At 34.2% G+C, this 27,106-nt stretch overlaps 1 protein-coding gene and 1 non-coding gene across 2 annotated transcripts in view; both read right to left on the minus strand.

The window, feature by feature from the left end:
• LOC106867251 (uncharacterized) overlaps window positions 1-27,106 on the minus strand; it is a 422,507-nt gene that overhangs the window by 333,122 nt on the left and 62,279 nt on the right. The window lies entirely within an intron of this gene.
• LOC149131840 (5S ribosomal RNA) lies at window positions 25,505-25,623 on the minus strand. Its single transcript, XR_016237463.1, has one exon. It is a non-coding gene; the product is annotated as a 5S ribosomal RNA (ribosomal RNA).

Genomic DNA, 27,106 nt, shown 5'->3' on the forward strand with positions numbered 1-27,106 from the left:
ATTGGGACTCTGTGGAAATCACGGCCTACAAAGAGCAAAGACGTAACCAAAGCAGCAGGACTTACGAATGTACATAGCATGCAGAAGATAGCATTACTAGACACCGTGCACATCCTACATGTAGCACTTTCTATACAGTAAAACTAAGAGCATCACAACAAACCACAGCACATACCCAAGGCACACAGAGCCGCGTTCGGTAGTGTAACCAAAACACGGGATAAAAATAAGACTACTGAATAACAACAACAACAACAGCAACAACAACTACAATAACAACAACAATAATATCGTCGTCATCATCATCATCAAAATCCAGTTTGTAAATTTAACTGCGGAGTTAATTAGTTTTTCAATTTCAAAATTCCTCACTAAGCCTGAGTTCCATCATTACCAGAGATTACCACCACCAGCACCAATCATCATCTCTCCTCCTACTACTACCTTTATTACCAGCCCTCTCACCCTAACCCCAACCTTCCCTACCAACCAACAGTCAGAAAACTTGGTTAAACAGATTAAATTGAAGAAATTGTTTTAATAATCACATTTTGATTTACTGTATTTATAAATACCTTGTTTTCTACTTATTTTGGGTATTGTATCTACAAATTGATTCCTGCTAGTTTTCTTACCGAAAAGTCAACAACAGCAGCAGCAGCTGTGACAGCTTCCGAAACTACAACAGACACCACCGTCACTACTTCAACCACCACCACCACCACCACCACAATAACAACAACAGCAACAACATTTCGCTGTCTGCGTTGTCACTGCAGTTTGGAAAGACAACCGAGAAGTTGAAGAGTTTGTTCTACGGAAAGACAAAAGTGTAACAATAGAAAAGGCGGAAAGAAATTGATTCATCTCAAAGTCAAACAATTTGAAGAATAAATAAAATAAAGTAAGCTGTTGATATCAAGATTATAAAGATCTGCGCTGATCTCCTTAAAATAGTTTTCAAGGATTATGGTGGGGGTAATGTAGGAAAACTTCCAAATTGAAGATAGTTAAAGGTTAGTCATAAAGACCCCTATGACCAGAAGCTAAAAACGCGAACACTACTTCAGCTCAAAATCACGATGCCATATATCAAATACATCCTGAGACGCCCTCAATCACTCCCCTCCTGGTTGAATATGATATCAAATCCTCCTTCATACAGCAATAATCACGTAACGTTTGGAAAGTCCATGACTTTCCTCAAAAGCAGTTTGGTTTTGAAAGACAATAAATACGACACTCTTAAAGCTGGAAATTCAGTGAGCCAAGACGTGAGCAGATGTGGAAGTAGGAGCGCTTTCAGATTTGTCACCGTTGGTGCTTCCATAGGGGGTGGTAGCTGGATGCTTTGGCGATTCTCATCTCTTGTGTGCAATTAGGCGACCGGAATAGCATTATAAATGTGCAGAGGGATGATGTAGACGTAGACAAGAGGAGAGGGTTTGTAAAAGCATTGCGTTTGTGTGTGTATGAGAGTGTATATGCCTCGAGTTCTTGGACTAAATACATCATTCTCGGCACACAGTTAAAGATTTTGGTAAAGGTATTCACCAAAAGATTGGTACTGACTGTTGGTCTTTTAGTTCTCGATTCACAAACATTTACGATTCGCGTTATATGATAATCTTCATCTCATGCGATGGTACATCGTAGAGCTGGGCGGCACAAAATCTAGGGTTGCTGACGTCAGGATTTATGTAGAATGGCTGTTGTCTCATGTGCGGTAAATGTGGCTATTGCCGAGTTCAGCATAGAAATCGATCTACCGCTTTTTCTTTGACAGGGCTGGACTGGAAGTTCTTCTCTTTGTAGAGTGAATGACGTTCTGCGCTGAATGAGCTTGAAAGAATTGAAGATAGGCACCTTATCCTTCGATCAAGCTTTCATCACCTTTTTCAAGTTCATCTTGAAATTGAAAATAAGGCTGTAGAAAGATGATCTCTCCAGTGAACTTTGAACTGGCGGGTGACAGTAGAGAAAGGGTGAATAGAACTACGCCTGCAGACTGGGGAACCCTCATGTTCTTGGTGCTCAGAGCGCCCTTGGATGTGTGGGCTTCTATTACTGGCCCTAATTGAAGGTTATCCTCTATGACGAGGTCTCTAATGTTCACATATTCGTATATGTTGTATATTATGTATAATTTAGAGATCATTCTCCCCCATAAATTTCCCCACACTCAAGTTTTCCTCATGGGAATTGGAGCTTGTCTTTGAAATACTCCTTCCATCTCGACCCTATTCTGGTATCCCGCGGAGGTCGACTTTGACATTCATCCCTCTGTGATGGATAAAATAGAATACCAGTCAAGTATTGGAGTAATTAGTATCGATTACTCGTCAAAATCTTTGGCTCGGAACCAAAATCACAAACCGTTATTACTTCTTATCGTTGTATTAATAGTAGCGATAGGAACTGTAGTCGCTGTAATGGCAAAGAAATCGTGTATTTTTCAATTTACGTTGACGATGAACTTTCGTCATTTAACAATGAACTTTCGTATATTTAACGATGAACTTTCGTCATTTAATGATGAAAATTCATTTGACAATCAGTTGATTTACCTGCCTATGAATTAACATCTTAGTGGCTGAATATTCCAAAGAGACGTGTAGCTATAACGTGATTCTCAGACAGAACCTACATGACAGAGCGTGTGCGTGCGCGCGCGCGTATGTGCGTGTGTGTGTGTGTACGTGTGTGTGTGTGTGCGTGTGTGTGTGTACGAGAGAGCGACATGGCTGTACATTTTCAGTTATACAATCCCATGAAAAGGCTTTTTTATAGTTTCCATCTATCCAGTTTCATTCATGAGTTATGATCGACTAGACATTATAGAAGATTACACAGTGATATTGAAACCGAGAACTCGTGATTGCAAAATAAACTTAACTAGTTGGCCACACCGTGCTTACACTCATATCGATCACATTGAATATTGTGTGATGCAACGTCATTATGTAGAGTAGTAACGAAAGCTTAACACATATGTGTGTGGATTGATGTGTATATATGTGCATATATTGATGTGTATGTATGCAAGTGTACGTACACACACACACACAAGTATATATATATATATATATATATATATATATATATATATATATATATATATATATATATATATATATATATATATATATATATATATATATATATACACACACACCTATGTATATATATATATATATATATATATATATATATATGTATATATATATATATGTATGTATGTATGTATGTATGTGTGTGTATAGGAATGTACATATGAGAACAAACGCAGACACATACACATACCAGTGTATACGTTCAGATATATTTATGCACACTCAAATATTTACGTTGTATCGTCATAAATTTTGAACAGTTATATAATTTACTTAGCATTGACTATTATAGCAATATCTGATATATATATATATATTTATACATACATATATGTATATATATATATATATATATATATATATATATATATATATATATATATATATATATATATATGAATATACTTGCATGTGTACAGACCACACGCATGCACACACACACACATACACACACACACACAAAATGATACATAAGTATACATCAAATCAATACATTTTGTTTAATCTAATTCCAACGAACACCACAAGGGACTCCATTATTCTTTGCTCTGTCGGAATTTCTCGCAATTTTCCAAAAACAAAAAGGTTGGAAGAAACAATGCCCCCTTTTTACCTTGTAGCTAAATACACTGAATCTATGGCGACGCTACTGGCTTATTCATTGTGATGCAACTTCGCCATTTTCTCTGTCGATGCTGCAGATGTCCTGCTGTTTGAAGCAAATATCGTATGCTTTGGGCGAGAGAGATACGGAAAATATATTAGAAAAGAATACGTGACATTAACTAGACCTCTCCATATATTATATTCATCTTAGTAAACGAGGCTGAAGCAAAAAGTCTGCTGAGAATGATGCCTTACGGATCTTTTCGGAGTATGTTATAGAATAATTTGACAGTAAAGTCTGAGTCGGCTGAATGTTTACACAACACCGTTATCTTCTCCGGCACATTCCAGAAACACAAGCATACACACACTCAAACACATAAAAACACATAAATCTCATACATGTATGTGTGTATTTATGTAAGCGTGTATGTGTATGTATGCATATGTGGTATGACGTTTGAATATATATGATTCGTTACAATTGGCCATATGTTTTGGTCTGCTCGAACAAAGTATTTTGAAACGAATGAGGTATTAGTTTGATTTGTGGAATTTATAGTAAAGAATGGAGTGATATATTTAATAAGTGGCTTTTCTAAACAGACGATTGAGATGTTTTGTAATGAAATGAATCGAGATAAGTAGGTGTGAGTGGTACGTGAATTGCTGAAGTTGAAGTGTCATCATTAAATATATAGAGAAAATACGAGGGGAAATTTGAATTTGGTAACATATGTGAGTGGAACAGAAATATTTTTGATGTGTGAAGTTCATAGAAAGCAATAAAAGATGTTTATCTCTGTTAAAGCTAGGCTCAGAGCACCGCTGGACAAGGCGATGCATGCCAATTTCTTATGTACATATACTTATATATATCATGTGTGTGTGTATGTGTGTGCGTGCGTATGTGTATGTATATGAGTGTGTGTATGAGTGTATGTATGTATGTATGTATGTATGTATGTATGTGTGAATGTATGGAAGGTCCACGGAAGTGAGTGTGTAAATGTAAAATGTAGATGTGTGTTGTGAGCTTGCCCCCTCATGAAACTATGTCAACATTTTCGAATCCTGAATACCAAAAAATTCAAATGTCGATAAATAGCTAAACCAGCAATAACATATAAATTAATTGAAATAAGATAAATAAATAATGGCAAAATAAATTTAATTAGTAAAAAAATTCAATTCCTGATTCAACCGTAATAAATGAAATTGATAAGGCTATGAGAAAAAAATGCCAGTAAAATGTCGGAAAATATGTCACCAGGTTGATGGAATCTGAACATTTCGTTTATATGTTAGCGCTATAATTATGGTTCCTTCTATGGAGTCTATGTATATGTGACTGTGTGTGTTTGTGTTTTGAGAATATGCGTTTCTGTGTGTGTGTGTGTGTGTGTGTGTGTGTGTGTGTTTTATGATGTGTATTTTATGTTTGTATATACGTATATTACATATATAGGCGGATAAAAATATATATCTGGTCGCATATAATACATGGATGAGTATATATACGGAAACATGCACACATATATTCATTGATATTAAAATCTAATTGTCTACATATCAGCATATCAGCATATACACGTAATATATTTGTGGTTTTACGTATATGTGTGTTATGTGTGTGTGTGCGCGTGTGCGCGTGTGTGTGTTTGTGTGTGTGTGTGGCAAACGAAATGCGTGTGAACTAGTTCAAAATGTTGTGAAGTTCAATTTATTATTATTATTGTTATTATTATTATAATACCGACAAGAATGTATATCTATCTATCTATCTATCTATCTATCTATCTATATATATATATATATATATATATATATATATATATATATATATATATATATATATATATACAAATTAAAAGGGTAAAAGATTATCAATATATATATATATATATATACAAATTAAAAGGGTAAAAGATTATCAATATATATATATATATATATATACAAATTAAAAGGGTAAAAGATTATCAATATATATATATATATATATATATATAGATAGATAGATAGATAGAGGGATGGATTTCTGTGTTTATATGCACCCGAATACGTGTGAACTTGTTCAAAATGTTGTGAAGTTCTATTCCTGAATGACAATATTAAGATATCGATAAATTCTAAAAATCGATTTGAAGATATAACGTAATTGCAATAAAAATATAAATTACAAACAAGAGAAACAAAGACAATTAATAATAGTATTTTTGTTCATTAGTTAATGAGAGAATTTGATGAGTTACTTGGGAAAAAGTCGGTAAAATGTCATAAAATATCAGTCAGGAGGTAGCTGGAAGTGTTTGCATTTGGTTTGTGTGCCAATTCTATGTTTGGGATTGCATCAACGTCGTGAGTTTTGCCTGTTGTACACCCACACCATGTGTGTGTGTGTGTGTGTGTGTGTGTGTGTGTGTGTGTGCATGCATTTCTGCATCCATACATTTATACATACATACACCTATCTTCATGTGGGTCCCTAGTTATGGGTCCCTGGTTGTGGGTCCCTGTGAACGTTCTTCAATATCGACATTTTTTCGGTCATCTTGGAAACGTCTGAACTACTCGCACACTTGTGTGTAGCTCTTATACCCCTCCCCACACACTTTCTGCAACTTTGCGTAGGCCTCTGAGCAGGTGTCGCCATGACAACTTTCTCTGTCATAGTCAACGCGACGATCACACGTTACACACGTTCTTTCTAAGTTAGCTTGGCGATAACTATTTATACCCAGTAGTGTTGCCGTAGTCTCCTTTAGAGAGATTTGAAAATAATTATATTTTTACTTTTGAAAATCAGTGGATGTGTTCCACTGAATATATATTAACCTTCGAACAGACAGTGCATAATTATTATTATTATTATTATTATTATTATTACGTGTGTTGAAAATCTATAATACATGCAGTGTGTTTCAATAGTCATTTTATCGAAATTCAATATTGATTTACTCCTTATTCGGTAATTAACACTTTATCAAAATGCGTTTTGACATCAAAATACAGGCACCCATTCACGCGCCGCACCAAACATGTATATTCTTACAGGGTAGACACATACAAACATGAGAAGTTTTACATTTTCTTTCGTAGACTGATAAAATCGTAAATACTTGCAATTGCCTTTCAGTCTTTATTGGGGTCGCATAAGAGGTGTCCCTATCACTTGACCAATCCCAGAGGAGCAAGCAACGAATCTGTTTCTATACACTTCAAATCAGGTAGCGTCAGAGAACTGGTGATGCTATATGTAATTACTATAAGTGTTTATCAAAATATGATATAATATATATAAATCTATGTGTGTATTGAATAAGAGGCAGACATGCATAGATTTCATATAAAAGTTAATAATTTATTGGGCTCTACAGCTGTTTCAATAAAATATATTTATAATCAATTTTCGTTTTTGTATTTGAGATGCAAGATTCTTGATATGAAATCGTGTGTGGAAACAGTTTTGTTGTCTGAGGAGGGGCCATTACGCCGATATTAATCACACACTCACAGGTTGAATTCCACTTCTTTATTGCTAGTCAATTGGTCAAATGTCTAACCAACCAACCAACCAACCAACCAACCAACCAACCAATTAGTCGATTGTTTGTTTAATGTTTTGGTTAAGCGATTAATCGTTTGTTTGTCCGTCAAAGTTCTCTCGCTGCTGTTCGCAACTTTTTCAGCGACCCGTAACTCCCTACTCGCTTCATGGCCTGCTTTCGACGAAAACGTAACAGAGAACTGAAGTCAAAGTGTTATTAATGGAGCTCCTAAATGCTGTTTATGATGGCTCTTCATCAATATAAATTCACACACACACACACACACACACACACACACACACACACACACACACACACACACACAACACTCTATTAACTAGACTATCGGATGTGGTTATGCACTGCTGGTCGCAATACGCTCTCTCGCTTCTTTATAGACTCCCAATGATGTCACCTCACTGGTTAGGCGATCTATATACATACATACATACATACATACATACATACATACATACATACACACACACACACACACACACACACACACACACACACATATATATATATATATATATATATATATATATATATATATATATATATATATATATATATACACGTATGTATGTATGTATATCTATAGGTATCTGTGAACGTTTATTTTTAATCTATGTTCTAATTTATAAACTGCTTCATATCTTCTGTAATCACTGGTTGTTGTTTGTTTTCTTCTTCGTTGCTTAGTAACCTTGAAGTTTTCATTAATTTTTTTTTCTAAATGCTTTCAACGCTGAACGAAATATTTAAAAATCGAATTGCCTTTGATGCAGAAACTTTTAATAAAATATTTTTTTTTCTCTGAATATTAATTATCTACAATTATCTGTTTAAGTAAATATTGACCTTACACATAGACTAAATGCCTACTTTAATGGGGTTTTACATCGCTTATCTCTGATTATATATTTTAAAATTATTTTTTCTGACTTTTTAAATTTTTTGTCTGCTTCTTATTTTCTGTTTCTTATCACAGGCTTTATGAAGAGTCATCTGACTTCTCCTGCCGTCTGCTAAAATTCTATTATATTAATATTTTTATTAATTTCGCTTTTAAGCTACATGTCTGGGGAAACAAGTTTACTTTGTTCTTTTAGATAATCAGACAATGACTACATTCGTATTGAGTACTTTATTTTTTACTGTTACTTTCATCTAACGAAACAGCATTATTCCAATTAAACACACCTTTCTTTTTTTTGGAGTTTAAAATGGTATCTGGGTAGAGCTTTTCAGGATACTTTCTCTCTCGGCCAAGCAAGCTTTCGTAGTGTGCTGCCGTTGTTCTAGGAACGTTCATTTAACTATGTAAGGTATACCCTCCTCTTTAAAACGCTATACGTAGCTGGCCCATGATGTAATTTTGCGCCTCTAGTGATACCCTGTTGCTTCAGTATTTTTACGCTTCATGGCGCCTTGGTCGAAGTATTCTCGTATTTCCAAAGACGGTTGATATCATCATGTATTTCCCATTATGATTCCGTAACTCAGTTGATATTGCAAAGTCTTAATCGTTCCTAGTATGACAAACCATTACGTATTTACGAATGTAGTTTCCAATTTACACATATTACTTCCTAAAAAAGGAAACAAAATGACATAGTTCATGGTTTGACACATAATACAGAAAGTAAAGAATTATTCTCATCACTGGGTCTTTGCTCATCCAAAGTTGATTGGAAGAGTTTGAGAACTAAAACGACAACAGCAGAAACCACATCAGCAAAACGTTATACGCCAGATTGCGATAAATTTGCTACGTCCATACTCCATCTGAATCTATTCAATTTTTACATTCCCGGGGTTAAACAATAACAATAACTCCAGCCAATAAGCAGAGAGAGAGAGAGAGAGAGAGAGAGAGAGAGAGGGAGAGAGAGAGAGAGAGAGAGAGAGAGAGACAGCAGACTGTACATTCCAAGTAGTGTCATAAAAAATTAAACGTTAGAAAGTTCTCTCCCTTGCTATTCTTTGACAAGGATTGTCATTAACGCTAATTAATAACTTTTCTTTACGGCTATAATTTCGATTCATTTAATATTCTTCTCGGTTCATTGCACATCAATACGTCAGCCACTCCTAAAACTATATATTCTTCATGCAGAAAGCAGTCCAGGAAAATTTTCTAATGTCATAACTTGGAATAAAAGTTTGGTCGTCTTTCTCTATTAACTTAACGATGCGCACTGCTAGAGACATGGTGGCCTTGAGCCAACGAGTGAGAAATCGATATTACACAGTTAAGAAATAGATTTCAAACAAAAGATATATTAAAATTACAGAGAAAATAAGACGGCTAAAACAACAATGTCTTCAGCAATTTCATTGCTAATCTTCAATAAATATATCAATAATTCATATAAGACACAACTAAGTATATTAGATATTCTCGGGTGAGTTTTGTGGCTTCGGTTTTTCCTTGTTTTCGATGTTTGATTTGGCAGCGGTGCGGTGCCAAAAATAAGCACAATCGATAACTTGAAGATGTTTAATATTGCAAGACACACACACATACACACACACACCTATATATATATAAATATATATATATATGCACATGCACATATATGAGGATACATATGTATGCGTGTATATATATATATATATATATATATATATGCATATGTATATATATATATATATATATATATATATGCATATGTATATGTATATATTTCTACACATACTTATATACATACATAACTATAACAAATATATGCGTATATATATATATATATATATATATATATATATATATATATATATATGAAACACTCATATATATGATATATGTATACGTATATAAGAGTAATAACAATAATGATAATGATGATGATAATAATAATAATAATAATAATAATAATAATAATATATATATATATATATATATATATATATATATATATATATGAGTTCACACTAGTGTAAATTGCAAATGTATAAAGGAGTACTCAATACTATTTGGAAATTATTTCGTCAGAGATAAGTCTGTGAGAGAGACGGATATGCACTGAAATAAATGTGTGTGTGTGCCTGTGTGTGTGTGCCTGTGTGTGTGTGCCTGTGTGTGTGTGCCTGTGTGTGCCTGTGTGTGCCTGTGTGTGCCTCTGTGTGTGTGTGTGTGTGTGTGTGTGTGTGTGTGTGTGTGTGTGTGTGTGCTCGCGCGCGCGCGTGTGCGTGTGCGTGTGTGTGAACATATGTATGTGTTTTCAAGGACAGAAACATATATCAAAATCTAAAAGCGAAATACCACCTGACTTGTGTTTACATACAAATGTAAATATGTCTGTTTCACATAGAAGTACACCCACACAGACACACAGACACACAGACACAGACACAACAACGCAACCAAACACTCTCACAAACAAACGCACACACGTGGACACACGCACCTGGAAGCACACATGGACACACATGTTTGTTTGGGGGCAATGGTATCTCTCTGTCTGTGTGTACGTATGTGTGTATGATCTATATATATTTATATACACACACTCACATAGATAATGGTGTACATACATGCATACATATATATTTATAAACACACACACACACACACACATATACACATATATATTGATATTTCGAGCAATACAAAAGTAGTGAATATGATTTGTTAGTTCCTTTGTTATATCTATATTGTTTTTGTTTCCTTCTACCCCGTCCACCTGTCACGCTTGATCCACCCCACTGATGTTGGTTTAGACGCGCTGCCACTAAATCTATATTTACCTTACGATATATTATGTCATTAGTATTATGTTATTGAAAGATATGAAGGAAGAGATAGAGCAATGGGTGGAGGGAAGAAGAGTGAGTAAAGAGAGAAGGAGATTCAGAGAGGAGGATAGAGAGAGATAACCGAATATGAAGATAGAGAGAGATATAGAGAAGGGCGGGGGAAGGGGGGGGGAGAAATAAAGAGACAGGTCCAGAGAGGAAAAGAGAGATGGATAGAGAGAGAGAGAGAGAGGGAAAAGGCATAGAAATAGCGGGTGAATATTGATGTATGGATGAAGGAGCGAACATATGTAGGTATTTATGTTTATGTGCGTATATATATATATATATATATATATATATATATATATATAGATGTGAATCTCTCACTCCCTTTCTCTGTCTGTCTGCATGTCTGTCTGTCTGCATGTCTGTCTGTCTGCATGTCTGTCTGTCTGCATGTCTGTCTGTCTGTCTCTCTGTTTATTTACACAAACGCACACACGCACATACACACATATATATACATATATATATATATGCATGTACATATACCTGTATATATATATATATATATATATATATATATATATATATATATATATATATATATATACGTCTATAAACAAAATTAAGGGATCAGCAACAGGTTGCTTCACCACATACCGAAGTTCAGAAATAGCAGCTAAAAATGCTGAAACTCCAACAGATAGCAGTTACCCGCATCTCACATAGGCAACTCACCGAAGGGCTTGGTAAAAATTATTAATTATTAATTTATTAATAAATTGATAATCCTTTACCCTTTCAATTGTAATATATATATATATATATATATATATATATATATATATATATATATATATATATATATATATATATATATATATTTATTTATTTATTTATATTTATATATGTATACTTATATACATACACGATAACATTTACATCCATTAATAGTTCCCTGCTTTTCTATGTATGTTTACATATGTCCATATACTATATACGCACACACACACACACACACACACACACACACACACACTAGCAGAGATACCCGGCGTTGCACTGGATTAAAATGGCATATTTTGTATATATATATTACAGTGATGTTAAAACAGGTCATACGGGAATGTGCAGCATTGACGACAAATCATTTGTGGAGTAAATGGTGGACTAATTCGACTAAGCGACATGTCATGCGTCCATTTGCAGGATTCTAGGCCTTAACTTGTCATGGAAAATTAAGGGTAGGGAGTTATGTATGTCAGTGGATATACTCTCTTTTGCGGCTGTCGGCGCTGCGTCTACCACAACCCATCGTTTGAAGTTTTGACACCTCTTTCGGGTTTGTTGTTCTATAGCACTCAGAAAGTAAATCTGGAGGAACTTAGGCTGTTCATTTGTGGGTAACAAGGAACCAATGAGGTCATAGACCTACACTTGAACTTTAAACGTCGGCATAAATCCATAGTCAACCATTTCCTTAGATGCACCAAACAGTGGCATTTGAAATGGAAAGTTGTACTGTCTGATATTGCTCAGAAAATCCTTTGCCTGGATGGAAGTGTCTTCCAGAAGATCCTTAAGAGCTTGAGGAGGAGCTGGTAGTGCTGGCGATCTTACCTTACCGCCTGAGCAGCACATGCTATTAGTTTCATTTGGAAACTTTAAAGCTTTCTAGAAACAACAATTTGAGTTTCGCACACCAATTTGGACAGCATTACCATTTTTATAAGAATGGAATGGATCATCTAGAAGCAGCTCCAGGAGTTGTTTAGAATGAATTTGTACGTGTTCTGCTCCTGAGAACTATTCTCTTGGACGTCTATCTAATCATTAAAACGGGTTTTTAATGATTCTGCATTAAGTGCTGCAGCATGCCTTTGCCGATCTTGGGAAAGTTTCATCTCTCTTCTGTCTTAAGACTCCCACCTTCAGTTTTGTACAATCCTTCTTCCTTTATACTTGTTCCTGGAGTGATTACGTCTTTTCATTGGTAGCATTTTTTTCAATATTGTAAAGAAGAAATTATAAACATAGAAAAAGTTATACATTAATCTCTATTTTTATAAGCAGTTGTATGTATATAGTATGTCATTATTTTTGTATGCAGTGTAAATTAACCAAATATAAGCCAATTAACCAAATAGAAGCACATGTATAAAATGCTAACGGTAAATTCCACAATAATTATTATAGATAAATTTCTTTATATATATATATATATATATATTAAGCACGTGTATTAAATTTTAAATTAAGGGTAAATATGTAACTGTAAATACCTTGCAACTGCTGCGATAATTGGTAATTGGACGGTAAAAAATGTGTATTTTTATATACGTTGGACCTGCCATCTCATTGTTTTTTGTCAAGAGTTTCACCTCCAGCCGTTCTTTATGTCAGTCAACACTCATACACTGATACAACATTCCGCTGTCATGGCCATAAAGACGGAAAGTTGCCGGTGCGTAATGTTGTTCACATTAGGATGTAAATTATTCATTTATATCAAATATAGTAGAAATAAGATGGTGTTAGTGCTATCACATTCGTATTAAAGTGAAAGAATAAAAGTGAAGCAATATTATATCACATTACAATATAGATCTTATTCTTTCACTTTTCACACGTAATACTGTATCGGTGCCAGTCTTATATTTTAATCCAACAGAAAAAAAAATACATGTTGACTCTCACAGTGTCTGATACTATTACCTTGTGAAATTTGATTTGATTTGGTCGAGCCATTTGAGAATGCATGGGGAACAAACAAATAAAGAACTTATATACACATATACATACATATACATATACATTGTTACTAGTACAATGCTTGATAGGAAGGAAGTCTTATATAAATTATATGAATACATACATACATACGTGCCTAACTATATATTTGTATATAATATTTCTATAAAACCCATCTTTGAATCGAAACACGAATAAACAAAACATTCACCGTCGTAATACAAAAGTCAAAAATCTGCCAAAAAATTGAGCAGAAATAAATAAAATCTCATAGACCGGAAGTAAAAAGGCAAACAACGAAGTATGAACGAAACGTTGTACGGCTTGTGTAATGATAATGTTGCTGTGGTTATTGTTGTTGTTGATGTTGTTTTTGTTGCAGTTGGTGGAGGTGGTGAGAGTCGGAAGATCGGGAAGGAAATGGTGATATAAGTGTGTGCGTGCGTATGTGTATGGGAGGGGGGAGAGGGGGTGGCGTGGTGGTGGTGGTAGCGTGATTTAGAAGAAGCATCGGCATCGGAGAAATAGCAGTAAAGATAATAAACAGTCGAACGTATGTTTGTGACCGACAGACGAGTCTATTGATATTTTGAAGAAACATAAGCAGACAGAATCAATCAATCAATCAGAAACATTGAGTGAGTGAAAATGAGAGAGAGAGAGAGAGAGAGAGAGAGAGAGAGAGAAAGACAGAGAGAAACAGGGAAAGAACAGCAGAATAAACTCAGCACTAACTAAAACAAATACCTACACACTCATATTCATATATGGATATGGTCACATATTTATATATCTACATCTATACAGGTCCAGCTATACATATATATATATGGATATATGTATGCATATATGTGTGCAAGTATGTAACAGTACACATATATATATACACACACACTTATATTCATAGTTAAATTTTCAGTAGACGAAGACAGGTGTATAAACAACAAACAAGTGTATTAGTATATATATATATATATATATATATATATATATATATATATATATATATATGCATATATATATATACATATATAGTTGTACAGACATACATGTATATATATATATATATATACATGCAATACATGTAAGTATATATATATAGATAGATAGATATTAAACAAAAATTAACACAATCAGACAAAAGGTTGTGAAAGATTTCAGAACATTTATACGTGTGTGTGTGTGTGTGTGTGTGTGTGTGTGTGTGTGTGCGTGTGTGCGTGCGTAAGTTAAGGAGCAGAGAAAGAAGTGAACACGGACCGGACATGTTTTAACAAATGTTGCGTTAGATTAATGTTTTAAAATGGAAAGTTCTTCACGTTTAGTCTTTCAACCGAAGGAAAAAAGAAAGAAAGAAAGAAAGAAAGAAAAGAGAAATGAGAAAAAAAATGGTCGGAAAATAAGAGAAAAGGATTAAGGCCGAAGTGAGAAAGTGGTTATACGGGGGGTGGGGGAGTGGAGAAGTGAGATGAAGGTGGATCGGTACGTTTAGGATGGTAATTATGTATAGAGGTAGGGATCTGAAGGGGAAGTATGTAGGCGTAGGTGGTTTGGTGTGTGTGTAAAGTTATGGGAGGATAATGTCTTTGGATAGTGGATGTGTGGAGGAACGGTCTGTAGGTGTAACTGCATTGTATGCGATCGGAAGCCATGAAAGCGAGGAGAAGTTGGTGGATGCAAGCGTGAAGTGAAAAGGAGAAGGATGTTTGTTGTGAAAAGAAACCGATAAAGAAAACCGTAGAAGTAGAAGGTAAAATAGTAAAAATAATTCTTTCTATTCTAAGTACAAAACCTGAAATTTTGGTTGGAAGAGTCACCTGATTATATCGATTCTGAGGAGTCGTCCTCGCTGGAGTTTGAACACAGAACGAAAAGACGGGTGAAATAGTAAAAAAAAAACAAGAACAACAACAGCAGCAGCATCAATAACAAGAACAACAACAATCATCTTCTTAAATACGCGATAGTTTGACTGCAGAAACAGGAAGGTGAAGAGTGCCAATTAGTGTTGGGTCCTTGGAAACAGTATCAGAAGGTATCAAGAAGAATATAAAGGAAATCGGAATAGAGTGCCCAATAGAACTGTTACAAAACGTTTGCCTCCTTGGCACGGCCAGAATAATCAGGAAAGAATTCGAAGAAATTGTTTCTATAATGAATAACAGCATATCTCCGCTTTGTTGTTTACTCTCAAATTACGGTCTCTTTCACATATTGTAAATATTATGAGTGAATTTTTGTGTGTATGTTTAAAGTTGAATTATTAAAATAGCTATGATGCTCTGCTGTTCTAGCTTTCTTTGCGTTAAATGGCGAATAGAACTTTACTATATAGAACGGAGCACACATGCAAACGCATATACAATCTTTTGCATACTGAAATTAATACAACAGAAGAAGGTTACAAAACGGCTGTAATCCAATGGAAGCCACGTAGTTAAATAAATTTCTATTCCTTTATTACTACCATCCGATTTTATGGTTCATATTCTTTTCACTGAATAATTGCATTTTCTAGAGTTTCCTTTGCATGGACGATAAACATTACATTATTTTGCATTTAATTACTAAGTGGAGTCCGTAGGAGGGGATCATTGTAATACCCTCATGATTGTCTGAATTCATATCTTGTATTACACTTTTACACACACACATACAAACACAGACAGGGTCGTCGGAGTCAGCATAAAAGATCTCCAGGCAAATTAATACACTGGTCCCTAAATATACATTTCTTAGCAGCAAACCACAGCATACACAAGTCAGAATTGGACCATGAAACCTGTGAGGTCCCTGGGCATCTACCAAGTGTTCCCATGCGTGGAGACGGTACTGCATACCCTCATATATCAAGAGAGAAAGAGTGAGAGGAAAAGAGAGAAAGGAAAATCGATAAATTGATATATTTGTTGATTTTTATAGATACATACATATGTGTGTGTATTATATCTATCTATCTATCTATCTATCTATCTATCTATACTATATATATCTATATGTCTATATATATATATATATATATATATATATATATATATATATATATATATATATATATATATATCTGTATATATATCTATATATCTATCTATATATCTATATATCTATCTATATATCTATATCTATATAGTGGTGTCTGTAAGAAATTCCTAATCAGTCTAATGTGTGGTTATTCCGCTTCTCCGAATACTTTACATTCCACTAAGTCAAACTCCAAAAACCTCGCAGCCAGATATTGTGAATTATGACAGTTAAGGGAATATGAATGTCATTAATTCCAATTCAATGATAATTTGGTCAACTTCCTCCTCCCCTTCTACTTCCAATTCCTTCTTTGAGAACAGAATCGGTGTTTCAATCCCCACAATATTTTTTTGCAATATAAAAAGCTATGTTTTTCTTTCATGTTATTGAAACCATTTTTTTTATTTCATTGTCCACATCTAATTTATACACACACACACATGCACACACAGAGACGCACACTCAAACACACACACAAATACACACGCATGTATGTATACATACATAAAATATACATATATTACATATATATATATATATATATATATATATATATATGTACATATATTCATATATATATATATATATATATATATATATATATATATATATATATATATATATATATATGTACATATATTCATATATATATATATATATATATATATATATATATATGTACATATATTCATATATATATATATATATATATATATATATATATATATATATATATATATATATATAAATACATAAATACACATTTATATACATAATACATATATATATATATATATATATATATATATATATAAATTTATATATACATATATAAATTTATATATATACATACATATATATATATATATATATATATATATATATATATATATATAAATTTATATATACATATATAAATTTATATATATACATACATATATATATATATATATATATATATATATATATATATATGCACACACATAAACATTCATGAACACATACACGTATATACATATAGGTATATGATGTTAGGAAATATAAATATAAAATTATGACATGATATATTTAACATTTCTGAACAATAAAGGCGACATACATACATACATACATAAATACATACATACATACATACATGCATGCATACATACATACTTGCATGCATGCATGCATACATGCATACATACATACATACATACATACATACATACATTCAAACATTACGAACTCGAAGTGACAAGTCAGCTATTTGGCCTGAGACACTATTTATCGAAAATGAATACGATCTCCAACTTTGGAGCCACATCTATCAGCCTTGATAAATAACTGGTTAATCTTCAGACGAATTAACCGATGGAGTCTTTTATGGAGTCTTTTATTCACGGTCTTAGTAATATTCGAGTGAAACTTGAATTTAGCATGCGGAGAGATACTACAAACAATATGGCTGGACACAACAATAACAACAGCACAACCGAGGAACAGAACGAAAACAACAGGTAAACAAATTCTTTCTAGCTGTAATTATAGAAGAAACCGTAATTACAAAAATTATTTTTTCGTAGAGTTATGAATTAAATAATGATCTATTTAGCTGTTACGAAAAAGAGAAACAAAATCCCGCTGTTGGCTATATGAATCGGTTGGGAGGATCTGCATCCAGAATTAAATCAATATCCGACGAGGAATGTTACAGGTATCTAAGGGCGGATGGAAACACATCTTACAATGGCACCTGTAACAAAACACGCGTCACTAGAGAATATTACGGACGAAGAAAGAAAATTTGGACCTCAGATCTCTCTGCATTCAATAAAAACAGTGGTCCACAATGTGTTTTCAGTGCCAGTGCTCATACCAACATTTGGGCTGCTTGATTGGACGCTTGATGAGATCTGAGCCATTGATGTGGGTGGGTGGGAGGTGTATGTATAGGGAGAAAGAGAGAGAGAGAGAGAGAGAGAGAGAGAGAGAGAGAGGAGAGAGAAAGACGGGGTGTGAAAGAAAGGCATAGTAATTGAGTAGGGGTGTTGAAAGTTGATCCAATTATCTATTAAGAGTTAGCGACTGCCCACATCATACAAAAGACATTGTCAAGTAAAGTAAAGCGTTTTGGAATATCGTTCGAACTGGCCAATGAGACATAAAGAAATTGCAGAGTGTCTAACACATATTAGACACAGTGGAGAGACAACTTGTTAATGTGACGGAAGGAAAGGACGTCAGCATTGATCTGTGTTCAGTGAGACTTAAGCTGAAAAAAAAATCCCAAATTGGAACGGACCAGGTCCAGATGGAATACAAGGGTATCAGCGAAATAATTTTAGACAGGTGCATGAAAAGATCGCAGAACACCTTAATGAATACCTGCTGCAGGGACACGTTCCTACCTGGATGTCAAGTGAACAAACGTTGTAATGTCTTTATCATCCCTCGAAACGTAAATTAGTGTCAAATTTTGACCTGTAACTTGTTTACCACGAATGTGTAAGTTTATGACCGGTGCCTCGGAAGAAAATTTGTATTATCCTTTGGAAAGTAATAATTTACTTCCAACGGAATGGAAGCGAAGCAAGAAGTGAAATAGAGCAACTAAAGCGTATACTTTGCTAAAACTGGCTGATTCTGCTTTGAATTTTCACTTGCTGTTAATAAATATATTGTTCCATTCCTGCATACCTAACTCATGAAATTCCAATCTTTAAAATAATTCAATTAGGAGAAAGATGCATTTGCTTTTCAAATGCCAGGAGTCTGTTTATTGTACTTGTATATGTTAGCTGTGCATACCGAAAATTTGCGGCCTGTGCAACTATCTGCCCGTAACTGTAGACTACTTTCACTTTCTTTTTCTATTAACCCAACGAAAAGGCTACGGTTTGTTTCAATCCGCAATTGGTGTGTTTAAAGAATTCTAAGGAATATCTTTCAGGCAGTTGGAAATGTCTAAGCAGCTTTCCATGATTATTTCTTACACCCGTTTTGCCGATCGGTTCCTCTCACTCTATTCCTGTTTCTATGATGCCATTTCAATCCCGTACTTACACTAAATGACCGAGCCGTTCGTACGAAACTCTCTTAATGCTGACTCAATTGTGTCTGACCCGATTCAAGTTGCAGATCTTCAAAAAAAACAAACAAGAAACATTAAACATGCTAATCCCACTCGTGGCTGAGTATCTCTCAACGACAGAGCCCACGCTTCTTTCAACCGAACTAAAACATTTACAAACTATATAACAAAAACATAACCCACCCTTCCATCTGTCCGCCTACCAATCAATCCATGCGTGCATGAATCCATCCATCCATCCATCCAACCATCCAGTCATCCATCAACCCATCCATCCATCCATCCATCCATCCATCCATCCATCCATCTATCCATCCATCCATCCAGCCAGCCAGCCATCCATCCATCTACCCAACCAACCAGCCAGCCAGTAGAGGCGAGGTAACAACAGACAGGTGTAATCATTGCTTTTGTACAACTGTTTAACTGTTCAATATTCACAAATATACTTCTATTTGATTGAATATATAAATAGTTCGATCTGTTTAAAAATTCCTTTTCTGACAGATTTATTCAAGTTTTTACTTTTGTTTTATGTGTGTAATTTTAGTTTTTTTTTATGTATTTGCGTTGTTGTGTTTTGCTATTTTGTGTTTCTATTATGATAATTAAATCTCACTTGGACTTTTAGGTGTGTAATATATAGGCAATTAAATTTGCGTGTTTGTGTACGTGTGTGCATATATTTACACACACACATATACGCACACAAACAGACAGATACACACTCACACACACACGCGTGTGCGTGCGCGCATACACCCACTTATATTTAAATATTTATAAATGTATATGTATATATATATATATATATATATATATGAATATACGTATGTGTGTGTATATACACATACAGACATATACACACCTATGTACATATATACATATATATCTATATATATAATTACATGTATACATCCATATACTTAGAATAAATACCCGTGAGAATTTCTGTATGTGTGTTTGTGTGTGTGTGTGTGTGTGTGTGTGTGTGTGTGTGTGTGTGTGTGTGTGTGTGTGTGTGTGTGTGTGTGTGTGTATGTATAAATTTGCGAAAATAAATACCAGACAGAGGATAAATAGTTCGTGGCTATAACCACAAAAAACCCCATCAAAGACCGTGCCCCAGCATGGCCGCAGGTGTGTGACAATATGTCTGCAACGCATTAAATGATTATGTGTAATTCCAAAAGTATCCTGGAGTATAAACGGTGTGTGTATATGAGTGAGTGTTTATTAGATGTTTACTGTCAAGTGACAACCACCATTTTGAATCTATGTGTATAGGGAATACGACCATAAATCTGTTACATTTTTAAAGTGGTAATAAAATTGTTTGATTAAGTTTAAAATGCAAGTAAAGTAGTTGATTTAAATATGTATCAGGTAAAATAATTGTTTACATAAGGCTTGTTTGTATGTATGTATTTGTGAGTGTATACATACACATGCATAAATAATGTGTTTATATATATATATATATATATATATATATATATATATATATATATATATATATATATATATATATAATTATGATGTAAATTTCTAGTTAAGTATATATATGTGTATATGTATATATGTACATATATATATGTATATATATATATATATATATATATATATATATATATATATATATATATATATATATATATATATATATATATATATATGTATATACATATATATATATGTATATATATGGATATATATATATATATGGATATATGTATATATATATGTGTGTGTATATATGTATATATATATATATATTGTTGTATTTGGCGATGGTCATGTTCCCAGTTTAGCCAATAAAAACACACGCACTATATATTTGGTGTTAACTTCTTTCAGCTTTATTTCACATTCATCGTATTTCGGCCAGAATTCTTTTGTCACCCTTCTGTGACCTCATCAGTGGTCCTTTGCTTTCTTCTTTCTTATTTGTGTGTCTTTCCTTACTAACGAGCAGCCATTTTGTATTTTATTGGCTAAACTGGCAACATGACCATCCCCAAATACAACAATTTGAATAATTTAAAACACAAGAGAACACGCACGCACGCATACACACACACACACACACGCACACACACACACACACACATGCACGCACGCACACGAACACGCAAGCACACACGCGCGCGCACACTCACATATTAATGAATACCGGATATTTGGAGTGAAAAAATGAGACGAAACGTGAGGAAGAGTTAGACAAAAATATGACAGAAGACAAAAACGATTCGTAGCTGGAGAACGATTTGTATCTCGAATTGGATAAAATAGAAATAAAATGGAGGAAGGAAAAGTTTTGGGGAAAAAAAACCGTTAGAGTTTGTTGTCGTATTAAACATCTGAGTTGATGTAAGCAAATGCAGCAATATCTCTAAAATAAATTCCTAATGGAAGGTAACCATTCACACTGTTGATGATACCAGCATATTAATGAAAAAATACTTTTATCTTCTAAAATAAGCAATTTGTGAAAAATATTCAGCCGTCCACATTTGTATGTGTAAAAAGTATGGAAGTGTAGAGGAAAATGCATAAGAGTAGATTAATTAACAGATAAATGTTTGAAGTATAGAAATATTATGGTTGTCTGAAAATGATAAGAATGTTTGTATAATGTCTTTAAACAACTAAAGATGTGTTTGCTATATTTTGGTGAGGAATAATTATACAATTAATTATTAGATATAAAAATGTATAAAGTTAAATTAATTTACAGACCAGGGCAAAGAAAAATATTTAAACCTGAGTATTAATTAGTATGCCTAAATAAGTAGGATTAAACATAGCATTTAATTCTTAATTAAGGGAAAGTAATTAAGCGTTAACGAAGAAGGGAATAATTATCGCCTTGTAGAAGTCGTGATGGAAGAAGTGGTGACTTGAAGAGAATTGGAGATTTGAAGAAAAATACCGATAAAGTAAAATGAAGCCCCTATGTTGGAGATTAATAAGTTTTAGGTCGAAGAATTAAATAAATAACAATTGAAATCTGAAGATTAATTATTAGAAAGATTTAAAGATATTGAGAAAATATGAAATAAATATAAATATGAAAGATAGATATAGGCATGGAAAGGGTTGCATAAATAATGAGGTTGATAAAGTTAAAGTTAATAGACGTAAGGAGATAATGCAATATTATATGTACGAAAAGAAATATATTGAGGGAGGAAAATTAATCAATAAATTGAAGAGGAATACATAGTTGAAAGAAGATCGAATATAAAAGAAGGTAGTGTTTCTGAGGTAAGTTTGTTGATGTATGTTACACTGAGGATTGTAATTAGGGTACTTTTAATTAGTGCAGAATGTGCTACTCAGTGTATTAAGAAAAGATAAATAGCAAGAAGGAAGATAGAAGAATTTGGTTAATTTATTGATTGACAAATAGAAGTTTCGATTAAACAGAAAGTAAAGTTCTGATAAAAATGGAAATGATGTAATTATGATAAGGCCAGACAGGAATGTTTTTAAGGAGGTGTAGTGATTCTCGCACTTGTCAAGGGGTTTAATACATTCGGACCTCCATGGGCTCAAAGTATAGGCAAAAACCGTCGCTTGAGAAAGACAACAGAATGCAAAAGATGCCAAGAGAATCAGCAATGGTTGCTTTGCAATTTCTAGAGCTCATGAGAGACCTTTGCCAAATGACTGATGAAGCGAAGATGGGGAATAGCGATAATGATTGTCAACATTCAAGAGCACACAGACACCATTCTAAAGTGCTTTCTCACAGTCACATTTGACCACATTCATCTCACAATGATTCGCTCGCAAAAAATAATGATATTAAACAAAAGTGCAAGATGCCATCCTGTGCTATTGAAACTGGAACCAAGTTGTTGCAAAGTGAAGTTCCTAAACATCCAGCCGTGCCTACACCCACTTCAAAATATCTGAGGAACCAGAGATTTTATGGCTTAGAGCAGACGTTATTATCTTGTCTTGTGGTACCTATTGGTAGCTAGGAAGATTAGAGCCTTTCCCAAGTTAAGTCTCTTGGGTTACAGGCATAGTTCGATGATTCAAAATGTTCTATCGATCCGTCTCTATTCCAGAGTGCATAAATTGAAAATTCTGCTTTTCATTATTCAAACAGATATATAAATAGGTAAACATTATATATCATACAATTTGTACATGTAACCATGAGTCTGCATGTATGTGTGCGTGTGTACGTGTGTGTGTGTCTGAGTGTCAGTGTGTGTCTGTGTGTGTGTACATATATATATACACATATTTACATAAACGTATTATACTTACACACACACACTCACATTCGCACACACACACTCACTTTCGCGCACACACACACACACACACACACATATATATATATATATGCATACATGTATACATACATACATGCATACACACTTAGTATCCTCTAACACACACGGACATATATATGTATGAACATTTTTAATATACATTTACAGACACATCGACACACTGCATATACAAGCGCATATATAAATATGCACATTTATAAATATATTTACATAAACATATATATATCCCTCCTCCCCCCACACTTGTATAAATATAAAGTAAATACTATTTACTGTATACTATATTCGCTATAGTAGGCTTCAGGGAATATAGTTGATGTTTAATATATTGCTAGCAAGTAACCCGTTAGTGATTTTTCTCTCCCCTCCCCGGAACATTACATTGTGATTGGTTGGTTGTGAAAGGTATTTTTATTTCTAGCGTTTATATTCATCAACAGCTGAAAAGAAGGTGGAAAAAATTAACCGAGATACTTACACATTTTCTCTATTCCTACCCCTCAAAATAGAAGACAAAACAACCATGTACACTATATGTACGCATATATGTAATTTTAAATACATGCAAACACACATCTATCTATCTATCTATCTATCTATCTATCTATCTATCTATCTATCTATCTACACATTATATGTATGTATGTATATATATATATATATATATATATATATATATATATATATATATATATATATATATATATATATGAAACAAAAATGGCTGTGAAAATACAATAACAGCAACAACAACAATAATGATATTGATAATAATAATACAGAGAAAACCAATTAAAAAGTTTAAAATGTGTGAGTATAATGTATGTATGTATATATCTATGCTTGTGGGTGTAAAAGGAGGGGATATTATATGAAATGTATTCAGTTAATATCTAAGGAAACGAAATGCTTGGCTAAATAAACAACTTTATGGACGACAGAGTAAGAAGAAAAAAATAACAGATATCCACCCTTAGCACCACCAGCGCCACCAGCGCTGCCACGACCATCGTCTTTATCACTGTCAAAGTCAGCACCATCAGTACAAATTTCAATACAATTGTTCACCCACCATATTAATTATTTCTTTATTGCCCACAAGGGGCTAAACATAGAGGGTACAAACAAGGACAGACAAAGGGATTAAGTCGATTACATCGACCCCAGTGCGTAAGTGGTACTTAATTTATCGACCCCGAAAGGATGAAAGGCGAAGTCAACCTCGGCGGAATTTGAACTCAGAACGTAGCGGCAGACGAAATACTGCTAAGCATTTCGCCCGGCGTGCTATCGTTTCTGCCAGCTCGCCGCCTTAGAATGGAAAGATGTTTACAGCACCTAGGTTTCCCAAGCGGTCACCCATCTAAGTACTAACTAGGCTCGACTTTGCTTAACTTCGGTGATCGAGCGAGAACCGGTGTTTTCAAATTGATATGGCCGTAAACTATCATCAACATTCTGATCAAAACCAACGCAGCAGCACCACCACCAACACCATCTTTTTAATCACTACTTAGGCCATCAGCTCCACCACTACCGTTATCACTTCCATTATAATCATCACCATCCAGCAAACACGACCAACTCTTCCAACCTCACAATAATCTCAACAAAAACAGAAAAAAAAAAAAAATCTGTTGTCAGTTCAATAATCTCATCACTTCTCCCTTGCAGTGGTTGCCTCTATGACGACCTTGATGCTATCGACGACGACGATGACGACGATGATGATGACGACGATGATGATGACGACGATGATGATGACGACGACGACGATGGCGACGATGATGATGTTCGCGAACATAAATAATGAAGCGTTGGTACCTAATATGATGTGTACAGTAATATCGATGGTTATAGATCGGGATGACTCTCAGGACGACGCAGACGCCGTCGATGACAATGGTGGTGATGATGATGATGGTTAAAGAAAGCACTGAATGGGAAAGGAATTGTCCACACAGAATTTCTACCTCCAGGTTAAATTGTTAACCAGACATTCTCCTTGGCAGTTCTGAAGCATTTGCGAGACGCGGTGAGAAGAAACGGAGTCAACCTGTAACAAAGTCTTCAGACTGGTCGCTTCATCGCGACAATGAACCCACGCACACCACCTTGAGTGTGAGACAACGGTTCTTGACCCTAAATGGCATGAACCCCGCTTACCCACCCTCCCTATTCACCCAGTCTTGCTCTCTGCGACATTTTTTGTACTCCCGGATTACAAAAAATCGTTAAAGGAAAACGTTTTGCAGATGTGGAAGAGGTGAAGGAGAAAAAAACAACAGAGGCATTAAAAGGCATCACTTCACAAGAGTTCCAGCTCTGCTTCGAATACTGGAAAACGCGTTTGGACCGATGCTTTGCTTCAGATGGAGAATACTTTGGGGACGAGAAAAGTGTTAACATGAAATACTGAGTGAATAAATTAATATTGCAAAATTTTGGAATTTGATTTGCCGTGAAGGGTTTTAGTCGAACAAATCGACAAGAAGAGTTATTTTTTGAAGCCTAATACTTACTTTATCGATTTTACCGAACCGCTTAATTACGGGGATCCCCCCTCGCTGCTTGACTGCAAGTGTTGGTGTATTTACGTCCTCATGTCTTGACAGTTCTGCAAGAGGTACTCGTGGAATGGGTACCAGGCTTAAAGAATAAATTTGTTCGATTAAAACGCCTGAAGGCGATGCTCCAGTATGAAACAAGTAAAAGAATAAAAGAGTAAATACACGTGTGTTTGTGTGTGTGTGTGTGTGTGTGTGTGTGTGTGTGTGTGTGTGTGTGTGTGTGTGTGTGTGTGTGTGTGTGTGTGCGTGTGTATGCGTGTGCATTCTGTTATATAAAGTTCATACACCTCAGAAATAATTATGTTACGTAATAAAATTGGAAGGGAATTTGTTTTGCTTCATTCATACGTGTGTATGT

This window comes from Octopus bimaculoides, chromosome 19 (assembly GCF_046866305.1).
Source record: "Octopus bimaculoides isolate indiv1 chromosome 19, ASM4686630v1, whole genome shotgun sequence".
Taxonomy (NCBI): Eukaryota; Metazoa; Mollusca; class Cephalopoda; order Octopoda; family Octopodidae; genus Octopus; species Octopus bimaculoides.